This window comes from Bubalus kerabau, chromosome 12 (genome assembly GCF_029407905.1).
Source record: "Bubalus kerabau isolate K-KA32 ecotype Philippines breed swamp buffalo chromosome 12, PCC_UOA_SB_1v2, whole genome shotgun sequence".
Classification (NCBI taxonomy): domain Eukaryota; kingdom Metazoa; phylum Chordata; class Mammalia; order Artiodactyla; family Bovidae; genus Bubalus; species Bubalus kerabau.
Window position 1 is genome coordinate 14,209,353 of NC_073635.1, and position 20,435 is coordinate 14,229,787.

Genomic DNA, 20,435 nt, shown 5'->3' on the forward strand with positions numbered 1-20,435 from the left:
AGATATGGCTGCCGTATTTGTTTGCCTTCCAGCTCCCACAGACCCGGGCACCTAGGGACCAGGCTCCATCTGCCTCTCTGCGTCTGCTCTTCTTCTTGAAGGGCGCCTGGGGTGTCCAGTTGCTCTGCTGTGGCACAGATACCACGCTATGTCATGCTTTTCTCTGCTTGGTGAAGCTCATTCTTGAGGGGTGACCGGGCCAGGCACTGCCATCTGACTGGTTTTCACGGATGCAGCGTGAGGGGTGTAAGATGTGCCTTCTGCTCAACCCCTCATTCTCTTCTTGCTGCTGAAATGGGCCTGGGTCTCTGAATCACTGCATGGAGGAAAGGTGCCCAGGGACCAAGAATACCTGCTTTGGACTCTACTAGGCTACAAAATCACTGCGGATGGTGATTGCATCCATGAAATTAAAAGACGCTTTACTCCTTGGAAGAAAAGTTATGACCAACCTAGACAGCATATTTAAAAGCAGAGACATAACTTTGTCAACAAAGGTCTGTCTAGTCAAGGCTATGGTTTTTCCAGGGGTTGTGTATGGATGTTGAGAGATGGACGGTGAAGAAAGCTGAGCACCGAAGAATTGATGCTTTTGAACTGTGGTGTTGGAGAAGACTCTTGAGAGTCCCTTGGACTGCAAGAAGATCCAACCGGTCCATCCTAAAGAAGATCAGTCCTGTGTGTTCATTGGAAGGACTGATGTTGAAGCTGAAACTCCAATACTTTGGCCACTCTTTCTCATGTGAAGAGTTGACTCATTGGAAAAGACCCTAATGCTGGGAATGATTGGGGGCAGGAGAAGGGGATGACAGAGGATGAGATGGCTGGATGGCATCACCGACTCGATGGACATGAGTTTGAGTGAACTCCGCGAGTTGGTGATGGACAGGGAGGCCTGGTGTGCTGTGATTCATGGGGTCGCAAAGAGTCGGACACAACTGAGCGACTGAACTGAACTGTGCCCAAGAAATAAGCTTTTTTTTTCTTTGAAGTTTTGGGACTTAACTGTAGAGCAGCTGACACTATTCTACCCCAGTTTCCCAAACACTGGCTTGGATCAGAAACTCCCAGTAGGTGTGTTTAACACGTATTTCTTGGTCCTCCCCCCAGAGTTTCCAATGGGATTATGTCAACGATGTGGCTTGAGAATCTGCATTCCTTCAAGTTCCCTGTGATGCTGATGTTGCTGGGGCCGAGACCACATTGGAGAGCAGCGGCTCAGACCACGGCTCCGTCTACTCCTTGGCATCTGAACTGTGGCTACAGTTAGCTTGTTTGGACCAATACTTCTGAGGGCACCACAGGCTCAGCCTGTCCTTCTGGTTTCATTCCTTGACCTTCTGAATGAGCCCCAGCCCCATGCTCTGCACCAGGGTAGGCAGTCCTGTCCCAGGCCTGTCCCCATGCCCCAGCTACCTCCCTATAAAAACGGGGAGATCTGAGCAGAAGATACAGTCACCACCACTTTCCTGTGCCTGGTTTGTTCACCAACAGTCCCAGCAGGCATAGCAGTAGTAATGAGAACAGTAATAGCAGTAGTAATAGCTAAGGATGTTACTGCCTAAGCCGATGATTTACACAATCTCCTTCTGCGCTCGTGGAACATGACATAGTAAATATGACTATTATTTCTTTTTTCCAGGAGATAGGACTAAGTTTGAGAGACGTGGAGGTTACACAGCTGGCTGGAGGTGCAGGGTTTATCCTCGGCAGGGGGAACTCCAGCATCTGCACCTCCCAAAGAAACGCCACTCGGGTGGCCTCGCACAGCAAGTGCTGCAGCTTGAGAGCAAAAGGAAACCAGGGGCCCTGCTGCAGGGCCTGGTGTGTCCCTAACAGAGGCGAACACTGCCTTGCTGGCTCCGTTTGGTGACTGTTCCGCAGGAATGGGGCTCTATTATGGAGGCAGAGGGGATGAGACTGTTTTAAAACAAACACACACGGATCTTCTGCAGGAGTTGTTTGGGAATAAGCCATGTGGAAGTTAAACTAAGGATTCTAGAGTCTTGAGGCTTGACTTGATCCACTCGGCAGGGATCCTGCCTTCTGTGCTGTGTCCCTCTTCTATGAAACAGCAGCATTGAGGCTGCCAACCACTGAGAATCTGGGTTTTGGCCAGTTAGTGAGGCTCCCTGACTTGACCACAAGTGTATGGCTTTATTTCTGAGCCTCTGTTGTGTTCCATTGCGCTTTATGTCTGTTTTTGTGCCAGGCCATACTATGTGGATGACTGTAGCTTTGTAGTATAGCCTTAAGTGATGAGGTCTGATTCCTTAAGCTCCACTCTTCTCTCACAGAAAACTCTAACTTGAAAAGATACACGCACCCAATGTTCAAAGCAGCACTACTTACAACAGCTAAGACATGGAGGCAACTTAGGTGTCCATCACAAATGAATGGATAAGGAAGATGTGGTATATACACACAATGCAATACTACTCTGCCATAAAAAAGAACGAAATATGGCCATTTGCAGCAACATGCGTGGGCCTAGAGCTTATCATAGTAAATTAAGTAAGCCAGAGACAACTATCATAAGATATCACTTATATAAGGAATCTTAAAAAAAGTAAGCTTATTTACAAAATAGACTCACAGACATAGAAAAGCTATGGTTACCAAACGGAAAATGGTGAGAGATAAATTATGAGTTTAGGATTAAAACATGTATACCAATATATAGAAAATAGATAACTAACAAGGACCTACTGTATAGCTCAAAGAACAATATTCACTATCTTGTAATAACCTATAATGGAAAAGAATCTTAAAAAGAATACACACAGACACACACGCTTGTGTGTATGCTAAGCCGCTTCAGTCGTGTCCAACTCTTTGCTACCCTATGGACCACAGCCTGCCAGGCTCCTCTGTCCATGGGATTCTCCAGGCAAGAATACTGGAATGGGTTGCCATGCCCTTCTCCAATATATATATATGTATGTATATATAACTGAATCACTTTTTGCACACCTGAAACTAACACAATATGGTAAACCAACTGTATTTCAATACAATTAAAAAAAAAAAAAGGCTCTATGAAGACAGCCAGGTCCAAGGCCTCAGGCTGCTCTTGCTGTCCTGAAGGACGTTCCAGTGCACACCGTACCCATCTGAACACCCCTATGCTGTGCCTTTCTAAGTGTCTTCAGCTGAAGGAAAGGTGGTAGAATCCCCTCTTCCCACAGATTCCCCTGGTCTGAATGGGCTCAGAAAGGTCCAGGACAAGGACCAGATGGCCCTCAGATGACAGAACAAAGCCTTGGCTCCTCGGGCTGGTGTCACGGCATGCCTCCCAGCATCCTGGCACAGGGCTGGGGAGCATCAGACGCCTGCCTTGCAGCTAGTCTCCTGCTAGACAGCCTCTCCTGCTCCCAACAAACTAAAATCGATCTGTTTTCCAGCAACACCTGTATCGCCACTGAAGCAGCAATCTTCTTCCAACTGCTGGCGGAAATTCCTTCTGTTACAGTTTTTCAGGATTATTATCATTACAACTTAGCATTGACATAACATTTTCTGTTTGCAGTGTCTGTGCATTAGCTGTGATTAGGGAGAACTCACCAGAAGCACAATGCAGTGTCTATTTCCATCTCTGTGTGAGGTCAGTGGAATAAGGGTAATTTGAAAAGTGCAGGTAAGCTGGATCCTGTTATTATAATGGCTTGTGCGAGTCTGCAGGCACACCTGGCAGCAGGTGACTCGGGAAAAGAAAAAAAACTATCTTCCAAGACCCTGTTCACAGAGCTCCTCCTAAGGACATGATCTGCTGGTGGCCGTGACTATGCTGTGCCCCTGGGCCACTGACGCTGCTGAGAACTGACCTCACACCTTACTGCTTTTCCATCAACGTTATTATATCTGATACCCCCCCACCCCCAACTCTCCCATTCACTGTCCTGGAGGGAAGTAAGTGAAAGAAAGAGGCACGCCTGTTTCTTCTACGAGCAGGGAGCAGGGTGAGTCTGCCATTTAAAAGGGTCCTCAGGGAGGCATAGAGTCCCGCAAAGCTCAGCTCCTGGCCTGTGCTAGGCGAGCACACCTGCCTGACTTTGGGGGCTCGGTGCCCAGGGACGGGGGAAATCAGACAGGCATGGATGGTCCCTCACCTGCTCTCCCCTCCCCGTGCTGTGGTGGTCGGAAGGAGGGAGAGGCTGGGAAAGGAGGGCTGCTGGGGGGCGGGTTGGACCTTGAAGGCAGGCTCACGCTGCGAAAGGCTGCAGGACTCGGGAGCGGGCCACCGCCCGTGAGGATCACGTTCACTGTGGACCCAAGAGCCGGTGCTGGCGACAGGGCGAGATGGACGCGGGGAGGGGAGGAGGCTGGGCTGCCGAGGGCCCCGTCTGCAGTCACCACGGCGGACGCCTCAAGGGAGGCATTTCCACCAACTCTCACTTTTAAAATCGGACTTCAGTTTGCTTTTCCACCTTCGGTCCCTATTTTGATTTCCACGGCGCGTAACTACCTTCCCACCCCCCAACTCTGAAGGCTTTAAGGTTTCTTTTTTAAGTCCGTCAGACTTAAGACGGCGATCTGTCCCAGAAGGACGCAGGTTTTCGGGAACAAGGGCCCCACCCTGGCCATGCCTTCGCCGCCTAGGCACCCTCTCCGGGGACGGTGCTCCGCCCTCGCTCGCGGCTGGTCTCTCCAGAGAACAGCTTCAAACAGCAAGCCTTCCCCTGAAGGCGTTCACTGCTCTCCCTTCCTCGCCTCGCTCTCCTCCCGACCCGCAGATTTCTTTCCCTTTTAACCAACAGTCACTTCCAATTTTCTTCAAGAAACCTTTCCCTCAAGGAGTGATGTTTTTCTACTTGTTCTAACCCCCTGCACTCATGCATGCGCTCTCTCGCTCTCTCGCTCTCTCGCTCTCTCTCTCTCTGTTTCTACCACACAAGACTGAAATGTGCTGTGGAGGTCAGTCCATGTGAAGCGTGTGCTCAGTCCTAGACACCATCCTTCACAAGGAAGAGTGGCCTTTTCTACAAAAAGGTTATTAAAACACCAAATATCTAGGGTAACACAGATGAGCTAAAAAGAAAGCCTCTGGCTCCCCTCAGGTTTTGTGCGGAGCATAAACCCAGTCTAAGAACAGGAAGCGAGGCTGCTGGGAAGCGGTGGGCAGCGATTCCCCTCCACATGAGCCTCCTCACCAATGCTGAGACTGGCTGAAGCCCACATGTTGTGTCTGGCACCGGGACAAAAGACTACTACTGCATTCTCTAGACACATAACCAAGGTGGAATGACATGGCACCTGTGTGCCACTAAGTCGTGTCTGACTCGGTGCGATCCCATGGACTGTAGCCCGCCAGGCTCCTCCATCCACGGGATTCTCCAGGCAAGAATACTGGAGAGAGTTGCAGTTCCCTTCTCCAGGGGATCTTCCCGACCCAGGGATCGAACCGGTGTCTTCCGCGCTGCAGGCAGATTCTCTACCGCTGAGCCACCAGGGGAGGCCAGAATTATGTGGCGCCCAGCCAGCAGTCCAAGCTTGCTCCACACACAGCCGCTACCTGTCCTACCCTGGTGTCTCATAAAAGGGAGTTCCTGGACCCATCCCAGCCCCCCGGAATCTGAGCTTCTGACACGGGGTCTGAGGTTGTGCATTTCAGCAAGCTTCGAGGGTGACTCTAATGCCAAAGTTTTAGGACCACTTCACTAGCCTTTAGGGACCAGATCCCTGGTTTCTCTATAACGTCTTTCAGGCTTGTGCTTCTTTCATTATTTTTTGACACCTGCTTTCTCTCAGCCTTTTCCTAACGGCTTCTGTTACTGAAATGAATTTTCCCCTCTCAAGCTTGTACCGTTCAGCATGGCTTTCCAGGATTTTCTGCCTTCTGTTCTGCCTTCTCACACTTTGCTCATCTATCTCCCTGCTCCTCTGAACACTGCTTACTGCCCTTCCCGTGATGATATTGTGACTGAATGCTTTCATAAATCCTCCAGGCAGTGTCTCCAAAACACATTTCTCTGATCTACTAGATGTGGTTGTGTATTACTTTTTCTTGCAGCCATATTTCTGGAGAGATCGCGGCTGCAGTGCGTTTGTGGCCTGCACCCAGGAGAGGCTGGGCTGCACCCTCGTGCTCGCCAGTGGGGCAGGGGCGGCACTAATCACCCTTGACCAAGGGCCCTTGGACCAGCCTCTCACTGGAGGAGTGGAGACCCTTCTTGCATGCGAGCTCTCCCCAGACCAGTCGGTAGGTCCTGCAAGGCCTTTTTCTTTGGCCAACACCCAGACTCCCCTGCTTTCTTCTCTCACCGCTGATGGATGAGAAAACAGTCCCTGGCTATTCTCCCAGCATCAGAGAAGAGCAAGAACTCTGTCCTTGGCTCTCATCCCATCTTTCTGCATCGGGCTACTTTCATTTTTCCTCCCAGTTAGTCTTTTTTCCCAATTAACCGAGGGCTATTAGGATGCATTGCACACAGATATGGGGGGAATTCTCCACCTGGATCATGCATGCCATACTTAAATAAACTACCTCCCTTTCTTCTCTCTTTGGTCCTTTATCGTTGTCTATATCAGTTGCTTCCTCTCGACTAAACATTTTTATCTTCTACTTAATTTTCATTCTCTTCTTCTCTCTTTTTAGTTGGGATACAGTTGCTTTACAAAGTTGGGCTAGTTCTGCTGTACGACCAAGTGACTCAGTTATACATTTACATATATCCCCCTCCCTCTTGGACCTCCCTACCTCCTACTCTTCATGCTACCCCTCTAGGTCCCCACAGAGCCCTGAGTATAGCTTCCTGTTTGTTACCTTACAATCTTTTTTAACCTTCTTTTCCACCTATAATTGACAGCCATCAATTCTCCTGTCACGGGCCAGTGGTTTCCAATCCTTTGCACATCAGACCTGCCTGAGGAGTATTGTAATAACAGATGTACCTGGGCCTAAACCTCCAGGCACTGGTGTTGTGTAAAGCTTCCCAGATCTTCCCCACTCACAGCCGGGGCTGGGAACCGCTCATTTCACTTTCTGTGATTGCTCAGCAGTATCTGTTCTCCACCTTGTCACAGTACCACTTGCAAAATGCCCTGGAGACCCTTAGTTGGTTATTTCTTACAAAGTTGAGAAAACCCTCTTAGGATGAACCTTATATTACTGCCGAGAACGCTGAGGCTTGGAGAAGGAACATCACTGGCTGAGCCACCCTGGAAACAACTTGAAACTTCCTCTGGGGGCCTCTTACCTTGTCTGGTCCAAAGTTATTTCTGAACTCTGCGGTGAATCTAACATCTCTCTTCCAGCAACACCAATTCTCACTCATGTGGGCCACTTTCTCAGAGCTTTTCTAATGGTTTGACCACCCAGGTGAGGTGGTCTTCAAAAGAGCATCAGCGTGAGGTTGGCATCCCTCAATCAGGCTCAGAAAATGGGAAGGAAATGTGAGAAGCAGCCTCTCAAACACTTATCTTCAGGGACTTCCCTGGTGGTCCAGTGGTTAGGACTCTGTGCTTCTGCTGCAGCAGGTTTGATCCCTGGTTGGGGAACGAAGATCTCACATTCCACGAAGTGTGGCCAAACAAACAAAAAACTTACTTCCAAAACTCATGTTCTCTCCTCCAGCCAGACGGCTTCAGCTGGACACCTCTTTCCATTACTTCTTTTCATCCCTAGAGCTTGAGTGTGACCAAATTTTGCTTTAACAACCTCGGCATTCATCTTGGAGTCCTTGGGCAGGGAAAAGTGCATGTGTTTCATAAACTGTCTGGATGGCTAAATTATAGCATATTTTTCCCTGAGAGAGAGTTGTTCGGATATTAAAACCTACTATATATCGAGTATGATCATGCTTCTCCATCCCCACAAATAGCAGTTCTTGCTTTGCTTATTAAAATGATGTTTCTGATGGGGATAATTTTTCAGGTAGCAATGTTTTATTCTTACTGGTGATGCCTTAGGATCCCTCTGCAAGTGCTGAAGCCCCAGTTCAGCAGAATTAATCAGACACTAAATGCTTTAAAACATCACTGCCCCTTTTTCTAATTGAGAAATAGTGCTATTTGGGCAAGTTGAGAAGGTGACCTTGATTGAATTAGAAAGGTCAGGGGCAGAACAGACTTCAAGCTCATATTCAATGATTTTAAAGAAATGACTTCCCTCCAATTAAGCAGAAATTAGCATGAAATATTTTGTTTCTGAAAGGTGAAAAGAATTCCCCCGAGAAAGCAGTTCTCTGCTTACTAGCTTTTTATCGAACTCGGGAGAGAAGGTGGTTTTATATCAAGTGCTTTGTTAACATGGTGTTGATGGCCTGGCGTCAATTACACTATTCCTTTGGAGCCTAAATGTTATATAGAATGGGCAAAGTGTTCAATCTAAGTTTTGATTTCTATTTCAAAAGCTCAAGGACCTAACAACTTTCTGTTACTACCAAAGAGAAAAAAAAAGCTCTATTTTTCCATCTGCAATCATCTCAGCCTAGTTCCAGGAGAAAAATGGTTTCAAACATTACCTGACATATTTCTTTGTTGTTTTCCCTTTTAGCTCCATCCGTCACCTTGCCAAGTCTCCCATCTTTTAATGGCCTGAAAGAACACACCCGTCTTCCTGCTCTAAACAGTAACATGCAGATGTCTCTGCATAATTCTGGAAGAGGCTCCCACAGAGAAGTGAGGAGGGACAGGACACAGATGGTGATTCAGGGACCACCGCGTGCATCTGAGCGGCAGCGGTTCTAAGAGGACGCTGGGTGGGCTGTTCTGCATCCCAGTGTCTGCCCTTGTCAACCTCGGAGAGTTGTGCAGACACAAATTATACAATATGCAAGTGCGAGGCAGAGCAGTGTTAGGAGGAGAGAAGGGGCTTTGCAGCTATATGCCAGTTTTGAGACTTGGGGGCAATTAGTCAACCTCCATTAGACCTCAGGGTTCTCATCTGAAAAACATGGTCAGTACTCTGAGGATCAAACAGATAACAGATTTTTTTTTTTTTTGGTCTAAGCTGAAAAAATATCCTTCAACAGATTAAAAAATTAGTTGAATTGGTTCTTCCTAGTTTTTATTTCCAATCCATTTGGTTAACAAATTCTTGTCCATTGACTGTGTACCCTGCAAGGTGCTGGCCATTCCAGGAGGTTAAAAGATCCTGACCTAGTCCTGAAGGAGTAGATGGGTGGAAAGTCTTCCATCTCACCATTATTTACTTAAACAAACAAACAAAAAAAACAAACAAAAACCAAGCAAATTTTCTCCAGGATGACAGAATTCAGCTGAATAGATTTACCCTTCTTTTCAGATCCTCGCAGCATTCACGGCTCTGCCTGTGAGAGTTTATGTTAGTCTTGGCTGTGACTTCTGAGGGTGTGGAGAGCAGGTGCAGGATGGACCTATGATCCAGTGTTATTCCAAGGAAAGGAGATCTCTGGTAGCTACTGGGATTTTTCAGAGTAGGAAAACAACACGCTCAGTTCAAAGACTGTCTCAAACAGTCTTAAAAGACTTAGCTACTTTTCCTCCTTAATACGGCACCGCAAGACATGATATCATGGTCCCATATGCGTTGCAAGTAAGAGTTCACTAAATATTTGTTTTTGTTTTATCGTTGCTTTGTATTATGGCATTGCTTAAGACAATTTCATGGAAAGAAAGGGCTGAGGATAGAGAAATGGCTAGCTTTACAACTTTCAGATTATATAACTAGAAGAAAAGTCTAGAATGGCAAGTGGAGACATTTCTTAAACAACTGACTGGTAAATCACTAAAGAAAAGAATAACAAAATTCTGTGAAGCAATTATCCTTCAATTAAAAAAAAAATTAAATTTCTTATCCTGCTTCCAAGAGATTTGCTAAACTTGTGTTACCACTTATGTTTTGCCTAAAAACTTGTAATTACAAAAAATCACTAATACAAACTTGCAGAATTTATTCAGCATTCCAGCTACTTATTGTTGGGGGTAAAAACTACATTTTTGTCATAATTTTGGATATAGGGTAATAAAGGAAAGGACATAATACTTCTAAGAATCTTTTTCCAATCAAAACATGCCTGAGTCTGTGTATCTCAATAAGATTACTACTGTAGATGCTCCCCTTCAGACATATATTTTCCAGATTGATTGAGGGGTACATCTCATAAAGAAGAAGCCTCAGGAGCAAGGAAGGAGGGAGAATGCTTCAACAGGTCTTGAAATTAGATGGAAAGTCAATGAATGATTTCCAGGTAGGCTCTCCCAGTCCCTGGGCATGCAGAGAAAACATGAGATGGGAAATCAAAGATCTAATACTGTAGCTCGGATCACTCTCGATCAATCATCACATCTGTGCTTGCGTTTGGGGTAGTTTTATTTTCCTCTTCGCCTTTTTGGAGAGTCAGGGAATGGAACACTTGGGCTTCCATTGGAAGACAGTGTATCTATCTGGTTTATCAAAGGCGTACATGACATGGCACGATTCCTCCCCCATGTACATACTTCAGTTCTTCAAAGCATGTCTTCTTCTTGCTCAAAGCCACAGAACAGGCTGTTTTTGAGGAAATAAATACCACTCGACTTGAAAAGGGATTGTGCCAGTTTCCTGAATATTTTTAGAAGCTGGCATTTCTGCTGGCATGGGCTAGAGAACAGTTTGCTACATGCACTGCGTGTGCTGAAGCTAACTTCTTTCTAGTCAGCAGAAAACCCCGAGAGTAACGGGAAGACCAAGAGAAAGCCACAATGAGCTTGGTCAGGATGAGCACTTTCAGGTAATGAACATACCCAGTCTACCTCTGCCTCCCAACGGCCTCATGGCGCCATGCACGAGGCAGGCACTCAATGTCCTTGGTGGATTTCACTGACTCTGTTGATGCCACTCAAGGTGTCTGAAGGATATTCTGGAGCCTTTCCCCCTCTAACACGCACGGAGCGGTGCCACAGAAAGATCATCAACCTGGAAAGAAGGGAACTAGTACTGAGTTCAGGACCTTCTACTTACTATCTTGGGCAAATAACATAACTTCTCAATGTAGAGCTGCACACTCCTATCTGTGCAGAGGGGGGTATACAAAATGATTTCTCAGCGTTTCTTCCACATCTGATGAAGAGACTCCTCATTGCCAATCTCCTTGTGACGAGCAGCTTTGCTGGTGGTCCAGGGGTAAGAAACCACCTTGCAGTGCAAAGGGGACCCTGATTCGATCCTTGGCCTGGGAAGACCTCAGACCCAAGCAACTAAGCCAGTGCACCACAACTCCAGAGCCTGGGCTTCAGCTACTGATGCCCGTGTGCCTAGAGCTCATGCTCCACAACAAGAGAAGACCGCACATCACAGTGAGAGAAAGTCCGTGCGCAGTAACGAAGACCAGCGCAGCCATAAATAAGTAAATATTAAAAAAAAAAAAAAGAGCTTCACATGTCTGCCTAGATTCGAACTTGAATGATTTCTCAGATCTTTAGTTTAGTAGCTATGCAAATATGATCATAGTTAGCATAGGAAACTGCAAGACAATATGGTCTAGGAAGCTGTAAAATACAGAAAATTAAATGTGATCATTCCGTTTGGGTTTTCCTGATAGTTCAGTTGGTAAAGAATCTGCCTGCAATGCAGGAGACCCCGGTTCGACTCCTGGGTCCGGAAGATCCACTGGAGAGGGGATAGGTTACCCACTCCAGTTTTCTTGGGCTTTCCTTGTGACTCAGCTGGTAAAGTATCTAACATGCAGTGCGGGAGACCAGGGTTGGATCCCTAGGTTGGGAAGATCCCCTGGAGAAGGGAAAGGCTACCCACTCCAGTATTCTGGCCTGGAGAATGCCATGGACTATATAGTCCATGGAGTCGCAAAGAGTAGGACACGACTGAGTGACTTTCACTTCACTTTCCCTGTCCAGGGCGTCCAAGTATCATAAATAGCAGGTGGACTTTCTAAGAAAGGGAAGAAATAAGTACTGCTACTCCTTTAAATTACTTTTCCATTAGTTCTATGGCACTTAAATGTGCATAGCTCACTGAAATTCTACTAGACGTCTGTCCTCACGGTCTGTCTTCCTACAGCAGACATTAGCATCTCTAGGTCTGCGATTAATGAAGCTTATGGGCAACACCGTTAGAAGTCAAGGTACACTCACTACATATCACTGTCTTGAATAACGCAGTATAAAAGCACAGAATTAGGAAGACTGTGTTCACGAACAGTACATTAGGGCTAAGAAGCTGGTAGTAGCATATGTTTTAATATGGTCTGGTATCGATTCTTTTGGCCAATGTTCTGCTTTAACAGTGGGATAGTCACACTTGAAGATTTCAGATGGAAAGGTAGAGAAGAAAATCAATAGATGCTATCTTTCCACGACCAACCAGCTACATATCTGTATGGTTTTCCGCCATGCTCACATTTAAGGGACCTGAAAGATGCTATGGGGAAGGCTGGCCCAATTTTCAGGCTTTAATAACCTTAGGTATCTACTCTGACCACCTCAAAGACTACAGCTTCAAATCATAAAAGGTTCACAGGAAGGAGTCTATGACCCAGAAAGGATACACATGCATTTGCTCTATATTTTCTGTTTCATTAACATATAAAAAAAGCTTTAAAAAACTTCCCTTGCTATACAAATTGGTCTGACTGAAAACAAAATCACATAGAATTGTTTCTGAGCTTTAAAAATATATACAAAGATGCTTATATAGTTAGGCTGTGCAGAAGAAACAGAATTAAAAACTAAAGTCTTTGTTGTGTTATAACTAACAGTTTTATCTTTTGTTATTGGCAATAATTAGATTCTCCAAAATTAACAAGTATTTTTCATATAAAAAGTAATTTCATTTTTGAAGTGCTACAGCCTGCCAGAGGGCAATGGATTGATCTACTAAAAGCATTTTCTATAAGCACCAACTAGAAACATAGGTGGGCACTTAAAACATTACATCAAGTTTGAAAAGAATAATTCTCATTTTGTAATCAGAAATTCTGACTTTTACTTACAAACTAAGAGGAAAAATTAGGAATAAATGCTGCTAAAGAATTCTTTTTTACATTTAGAAAGGAAAAAGGAAAGAGTCACAAACTTACCCAGATTCTGTCATCTAAACTCGCTCAAAAATACTCGGCTGTTTTTTCCAGAAGTTGTGCAAACCCCAGTTAAATTCCAACAACACTGTGTTAATTTTGTTCAAATGCAAGCTGAAAACATATTTTAACATCCTGTCAGAATGAGATACTAAGAGTGTCGATAAAATGACTCTAAAATAAATGTAAATTTAGATTGCTGTTACAAGTGGCTGCCTGGCTCTGGGAAGATGCTAGGTTGCTATAGTACTTTCCATAGCAACTTTGCATCTTATTACATAAATATTCCCTCAGTGTCCTTAGAGCCTGCTAAGAAAACAGGATTAAATCTACTCCCCAACGTAATGATCCCGCAATCAAACCTTATCAGAATGAAATGCCCAGAAAACACAATAAACTGTAATGTATATCACAGTGTTCCTGGCAGCTGGAAGGCATCCGAGTACCACAGGCGGGTCAGGGGCAGCTGTGCTGTGACCTCAAGCTGCCCACCGGTCACTTGTCTACACTCCCTCTGGGTCAAGGTCTCTGCGCCTCTCCCTTTCTGAACGTTGCTTGGTAAGTTCCCCATTTTTCTCCACTGCCTGCCATCTGTCCATCCGCCCAGGTGCTCTTCATCACACTCTGGGGGCTCCTGTCACCAGGCAGGAAGCCAGGGTTTCAGAGAGCAAATGCAGCGGGGCTAGAAGCACGTGCTGGGCTGTCACCCAGGAAACCAAGCAGAGAGCCCCCTGGGCTCCAAGCTAGGATGGACCAGGCGTGGATGGCCAGAGACTCTCCACCAGGGCTCGCCTGGGTTCTCCGGAGGGGCCACACAGCTAAGTGGCTGAAGCATTAGGGAAAAATCCATGGTCTCTGAGACACAGCACAATTTCAGCAACATGAACTGATTCGACACGAAACACACGATGATGGAAAATTTGTGCATATATGAGAGCGATGTTGGGAATACGGCATTGTTGTGTGCTACAGAAAAACAAGATTATAAAGGGATTTGGCTTAAAGAGAGTTTAAGCTCCAAATGTGAATTTACACAACAGATAAGCACGGTCTGGTGGGACAGATGTGTTGCTGTGACGAGCAAGCCTCCACCGCAGGGTGGGGACTTCCCGGGTGGCACTAGCGGTAAAGAACTCGCCTGCCAACGCAGGAAATACAAGAGATGTGGGTTTGACCCCTGGGTGAGGAAGATCCTCTGGAGGAGGGCATGGCAACCCACTCCACTACTCTTGCCTGGAGAATCCCATGGACAGAGGAGCCGGGCAGGCTACAGTCCACAGGGTCCCACAGAGCTGGACACGACAGAAGCGACTTGGCACGCACGACGCACACCTCTTACATATAAAAGGTAAAGAATGATTTATACACTTCTCAGAAATACATCCATCATGAGATGAGAACTGCAGCTGCTCGTGAAATCACCAGGGAACTGAAAAATCTGTCCCAAGTAAACATCGATTTGATTTCCTTTGGCAAGATTAGCAAGATTAAAATACAAAGGAAGAAACAGAGGAAAAACCTGGACTGCTTGCAAATGAAGCTCCATGTCAAGAGATTAGGAGCGAAGCTGGCTGCTCAGCGCACTTCTGAAGACTGATTTCTTCATCCTGAAGCCATGTAATTGTAGCTGATCACATCTCCTTGTCTGGCCCTGGAGGTCCCAGAAGACATTCAGTTGTGGTAATAAAATGCTCATGTTTAACTCGGTGGCAACTGATGGACACACATCACCATTCTTATTTCTCTTTTGGGTAACCATCGCATGTGAAAACAGGAAGTCTACAAACACCTTAGGTGAGCCTCTGGGGCTGGCGTCTAATTGGAATGCCTCTGTTGGGTCTCCTTCATGGCTCTCAAAAGCACTTCCTTCCAGGAAATAAACTGAATCAGAAAAATGAAGGCAGTCCTGGTGTTCAAAGAGATCAGGGATAGCCAGAGACAGCTTTATGATTATTAATCTTTTAACCTGACTTCCGGCTGTATATGAAACTTCAGACATACTGAATACTGATAACCCAATTATGAGTCCCTAACGTGACTCAGTTGTCAAAAATCCTTGTTTAACTTCTTACTGGAATTAAAAAGAAGTCTGTATCTATGCTGTGGTTGAGTCTCCATGGAAAATTGACAACCTGGACAACACTCTTCATAATTAAGAGTATTGGTCCCTACAAAGAACTCTGAGTTTAAATGAGGTGTAGTTAAAATCCAAGAGTGTCTGTACGTTATGGAATGGTTTAAGGGTTGTGTATTAAGCAAGGGCTGTTTTAGTTCTACTTTTCTCAAATCTGTGTTCAACATATAATGTATACTCACCAAATACTGCATGAGGTACACACACTGGAAGCGATGCTCATTTTGTTTTATACGGAATTTAAATTAATGGCTTAAAACATATTTGGCTTCCGGCACAACATTTCTATTAACTTAAAAAAGTGTTCATATTTCTCTTCAAAAAGTATCTTATAGCCTGGAGGGCAAGGTTGACTGTGTCTGAACTCTCCCCGTACCCCTGGGTCCATAGTGCCTTGAACACAAGAAGGTGCCTGACAAATGCTTGCTGATCACTAGGTTAACACCGAGTTTCAACCCTCTGGTTCATAGCCTCTTCAGCGTGTGGCACGGGAATTCCGGGTATGCAAAAGTTCTGAACGTTGCGGAGAAATCAACGGTCCCTGTTTGAACACGCCACTTAATGCCTGACGTTGCAGTTTAACCGGAGCAAGTGTTCTTAGGGCTACCATCCTCTGGTTGACTTACGGGAGGGCACCATCCAAAACAGACAGGAAGAAGACTGAAGTCAACCAACTTTTATTGAGCACTTACTTGGGGAAAGGCCCAGGACCAGGTGTTGGAGGATGATTAAGGTAAGAGGCAGAGTTAACAGCCACTGAGTTACTTGTCATGTGCTAGTTGGATGGGCTTCACAAGACGAACTGACTCACTGAACTCTCTCAACACTGATGCTGATCAGGTTCTGCCAAACGAGGCCTTACGCTTTAGGACAGACTTCCCCTCTCCTTCCCTTCCTTCCAGTGCACTCCTGCGCCCCCTCCATTGGCGATCTGGAGGGAGGAAGGAGAAAGGGGGAGGGAGAAGCAAGCTGGGGGGAGGGAGGGAGAGGGAGTGGGCGGGAGAGAGTGAGGGAAGTAGGAATAGACTTGGCTTCAAAAGTTTGGCTTGATTGCAGCAGGAGGCAGACTGTGCAACAATACATTTGAATTTTTATCAGAAATTATCTTCAGGGGTTTTGGAGCAGGATGCCAATCTTCCTGAACGAACGCTTTTGATACGTCTGTCTTGATTTTCAAATGTATTAACAAAACTCATTTTCATTTTCATCAGCATTTCAGTTTGGCTCCATCAAACCCCTTTTCCCTCTTTAAGAGTCACCTGCTGAGCCTCAGTGACCAGCCTGCCCAGAGTGATCTGGAAGGGACAGCTGGTCTGGGCGAACTCTGGCCAAAGACACACTGTAAATTACCAGGAGCAGTCAACAGCCAAAGTACAAGGAAGCATTCTTCTTAATCAGAAGAGCAGGGATGGCCTGAAAACCTTTGATTAAAGGAAAAAATTAAACTCAAGGTATCATAGAAATCCTTCCTTTTCTGAAAACCAAAGTCCATTCTCTCCATCTCCTCATCAGAAATAAAACCTGTGGAGGTTGGTTTTTTGTTCTGGGAGGGCAGGGCTGGTAGGAGGCTCCCAGGAGGGGATTCCCCCCTGGCATTTCTAAGAATTTCTGGGTCAGCTGCTGCCAGAAAGGTCTGAGGCAAAATCTCAAGATTTCAGAAGAAGAGGAAGGGCCAGGGGATTCCTTAGAGCAGGGAACCCCAACCTCTGGGATCTGATGCCTGATGACTTGAGGTGGAGCTGATGTAATAATAATAGAAATAAAGTGCACAATACATGCAATGTGCTTGAATCATCCTGAAACGGTACCCCCACCCCTCAGTCCATGGAAAAATTCTCTTCCATGAATCCAGCCTCTGGTGTCAAAAAGGTCGGGAATCACTGCAAAAGATGCAGAAGCTTACTTCTATCGTGAGTCTGGCAATTTCCCTTCAGTGCAGTAAAGTGCTGTCTTCAGAGGCCTGCTAAGAGGTGACTAGACATGCAAATTTGTACCTAAAAAAAAAATAAGTGGCCTATTACCTAAAGAGATGCCTCTGAAATCAGACCCGTTTCCCTCAGGCTGCGGTTCAGGCAGCTGGACCTGAACCACTTTCAGTAGATCACAGGGATCTTTTGTCTGAGGCTTGGCCAAAGATCAAGGGGATTCCTGCTCTCAGGTTGTGCCCCCGCAATAGGCAGGGCTGAGAGAACCACCACCTGCCTTTCGGCAGGGTCTTGAGGGCCCGGTGGAACAAGGGTGGCTTTCCCTTCCATCTCATCAGTCCTGCACTTTCCCCATAAACCACATGCCATGTTCTCTGGTCCATCTCGTTTGGAAAAGCACAAGAAAGACTCAGAACTCCTCAGGGCCTGGCATTTGCTCTCTGGTTCTTTCATCTCTGCTCTGGGCACCTGGTGTGGACCATGTACTGGTTGAGTTCATTAATTCTGCTGACCAAAGGAACAAGCCTAGAGAACATTCTGCAAGTTCAGGTCCTATTTCAGGCTCTTATGAGATGCCTGGGGGAAAAAAGTCATAGCAGTCTGGGAAGGGCTCTTTGGTCAAACCTCCTGGGAGCATCTTTGTGGTCCTGACTGAGAAGAGAGGTCCTTGGTATCTTGCAGATTCTTCTCGAGCAAAGATTGCAGGTCATTCTATAGGAACATGCTTACTACCACAGTCTGTAAGATTTTCTCTGTGGCTTATTATTATTCTTGTCTGCTCCCGAGTAGGCTATGAAATTATACATATTTCTTACTTGAGAAATTGGTAGGTTGTTTAAAAAGAAATGTCACCACCCCTCAAATAGGAAAAAAAACTTACAGTTTCAATCAGAATTCCTGATTGAGCCTAGTCTTGTCTTCTCTACCTACCTTATAAGGTTGTTAAGGATCCGGGTTTTGTGCAAACTTGCCCCACATCTAGAAACTTCAAAAATGATGAACGCCTTTTTTGAGAAAAAAATTTACTAATTTATTGGAAGAGCTTGTTGAATTTAAGAAAAATCACACCCAAACTCACTCTCTTCTTCTGATATATGAAAGTGTGCAGAACAGAAATGCTGGGCAGAAGGTGCTTTCCTCACATAAGCAAATCCAAACCCAATAATCGAGCAGTCCTGAGAAACGTGACATCAGTTTAATAAGAGACATTACATGTGTCACATAAGTGTTTGGTTCATTTTCCAGACAAAAGATATATGGCTTCAAAACACAGCGCGGTGGTGCCTGCTTTTACGCTAGGCTTTAAAAGATTTAAATGAATGGAATTTGAGGATGAAAGGGAAATTTTCTAAGGCCTGGCTCTCAAACTTGAGCCTGCATCGGGATTCCCCACAGGGCTTTTTTAAATCACAGATTTTTGGATCTCACAACCCTCCTCTTCCATCCCCTGGAGTTTCTGACTCAGTAAGTCCTGAGTAGGACCCAAGAAGTTAACATTTTGAATAAGGTCCTAGGTGATGCTAATATTGCTGGACTGGGGAACAATGTTTTCAAGAACCACTGCTCTAAGGAAACGAAACTCTCCTCTGTATACTTCTGTGCAGGAGCTTTTTCTTGTGATCATCTTATGCTTCAGGTATTCTCTCCTAAAGCACTGCAGAAACAGAGTGTTCTGACAGCTTAAAAAAATTTTTTTTAATTAATTAGTTTAAAAAATAGAAGTATAGTTGATTTACATTGCTGTGCCACTCTCTGCTGTGATTCAGTTATACACACACATTCTTTTCCATTATGTATCCCAGGAGACTGGACTTATTATAGTTGCCTGTGCCGTACAGTAGGACCTTGCTGATTATCTTGTCTAAATGTAATAGCTTACATTTGCCAATCCCGAATTCCTAGTCCATCCCTCTCCTTCCCCCCGCTCCCCTTTGGCAACAACAAGTCTATTCTCCGTGTCTGTGAGTCTATCTCTGTTTTGTAGACAGGTTCATTTGTGCCATATTTTAGATTCCACATATAAATGATACCGTGCTTTCTCTGACTTACTTCACTTAGTATGATAATCTCTAGCTGCATCCATGTTGCTGCAAATGGCATTATTTCACTCTTTTTATGGCTGAGTAGTATTCCATTGTGTATATGCACCACATCCTCTTTATCCATTCGTGTGTCGATGGACACTTAGGTTGTCTCCAGGAGGCATAACTCTCCCAGACTTCAGAAAATACTACAAAGCTGCAGTAATCAAAACAGTGTGGTTATCTGTACAACAACAGACATATTGATCAATGGAATAGAACAGAGTCCAGAAATAAATCCACACACCTACGGTCAATTACTCTCTGTCAAAGGAACTAAGAATATACAATGGGGAAAAGACAATGTCTTCATCAAATGGTGCTGAGAAAGCTGTACAACTGCATGTAGATCAATGACGTTAGAACACACGCTCGTGTCATGCACAAAAGTAAACTCAAAATGGTTTAAAGACTCAAACATTAGACATGACAACACAGAACTTCTAGAAGAGAAAACAGGAAAATCATTCTCTGACCTAAATCATACCAATATTTTCTTAGGTCAGTCTCCCAAGGCAATAGAAATTAAAAAATTAATGCATGGGACCTAATCAAACTTACAAGGTTTTGCACAGTAAAGGAAACCATAAAAAATAAATGAAAAGTTTAAAAATAAAATAAAATTTAAAAAAAATAAATAAATGAAGAGACAACCTACGGACTGGAAGGAAATAAGATGTGACTGGCAAAGGCTTAATCTCCAAAATATACAAATAACTCATACAAATAAACAACAACAGAAAACAACCAACCCTATTTAAAAATGGACAGAAGACCTTAATAGACATTTTTCCAAAGAAGACATACACATGGCAAGTAGGCACATGAAAAGATGCTCAGTATCCCTAACTGTTAGAGAAATGCAAATCAAAACACCTATCAGAACAGCCATCATTAAAAAAGTTTACAAACAATAAACACTGGAGAGGATATGGGGAAAAGGGAACCCCCGGACACTGTTGGTGGGAATATAAGCTGGAACGACTGCTGTAGAGAACAGCCCGGAAGTCCCTCAGGAAACTAAAAATAGAACTACCGTATGATCCTGCAATCCCCCTGCTAGGCATATACCTGGACAAAACTCTAATTCAAAAAGATACACGTAACCTACGTTCATAGCAGCACTCCTGACAACAGCCAAGACACAGAAGCAGCCTAACTGACAACTTTGAAATCCTGACAACCTGATCATTTTGTAATCCTGATCTTGGCCTCTACTAACAAATTCATAAAAATCCGTTGTTCCTGGTCACCTGAGTCTTCCTGTTAAAAGGCCTGGGAGAGGGGGCTGTTTTATTCCCTT

General features: G+C 45.0%; 1 protein-coding gene across 3 annotated transcripts in view; it reads right to left on the reverse strand.

The window, feature by feature from the left end:
• Positions 1–20,435, reverse strand: part of ENOX1 (ecto-NOX disulfide-thiol exchanger 1) — a 340,778-nt gene that overhangs the window by 116,659 nt on the left and 203,684 nt on the right. The gene's annotated exons all lie outside the window — the stretch shown is intronic.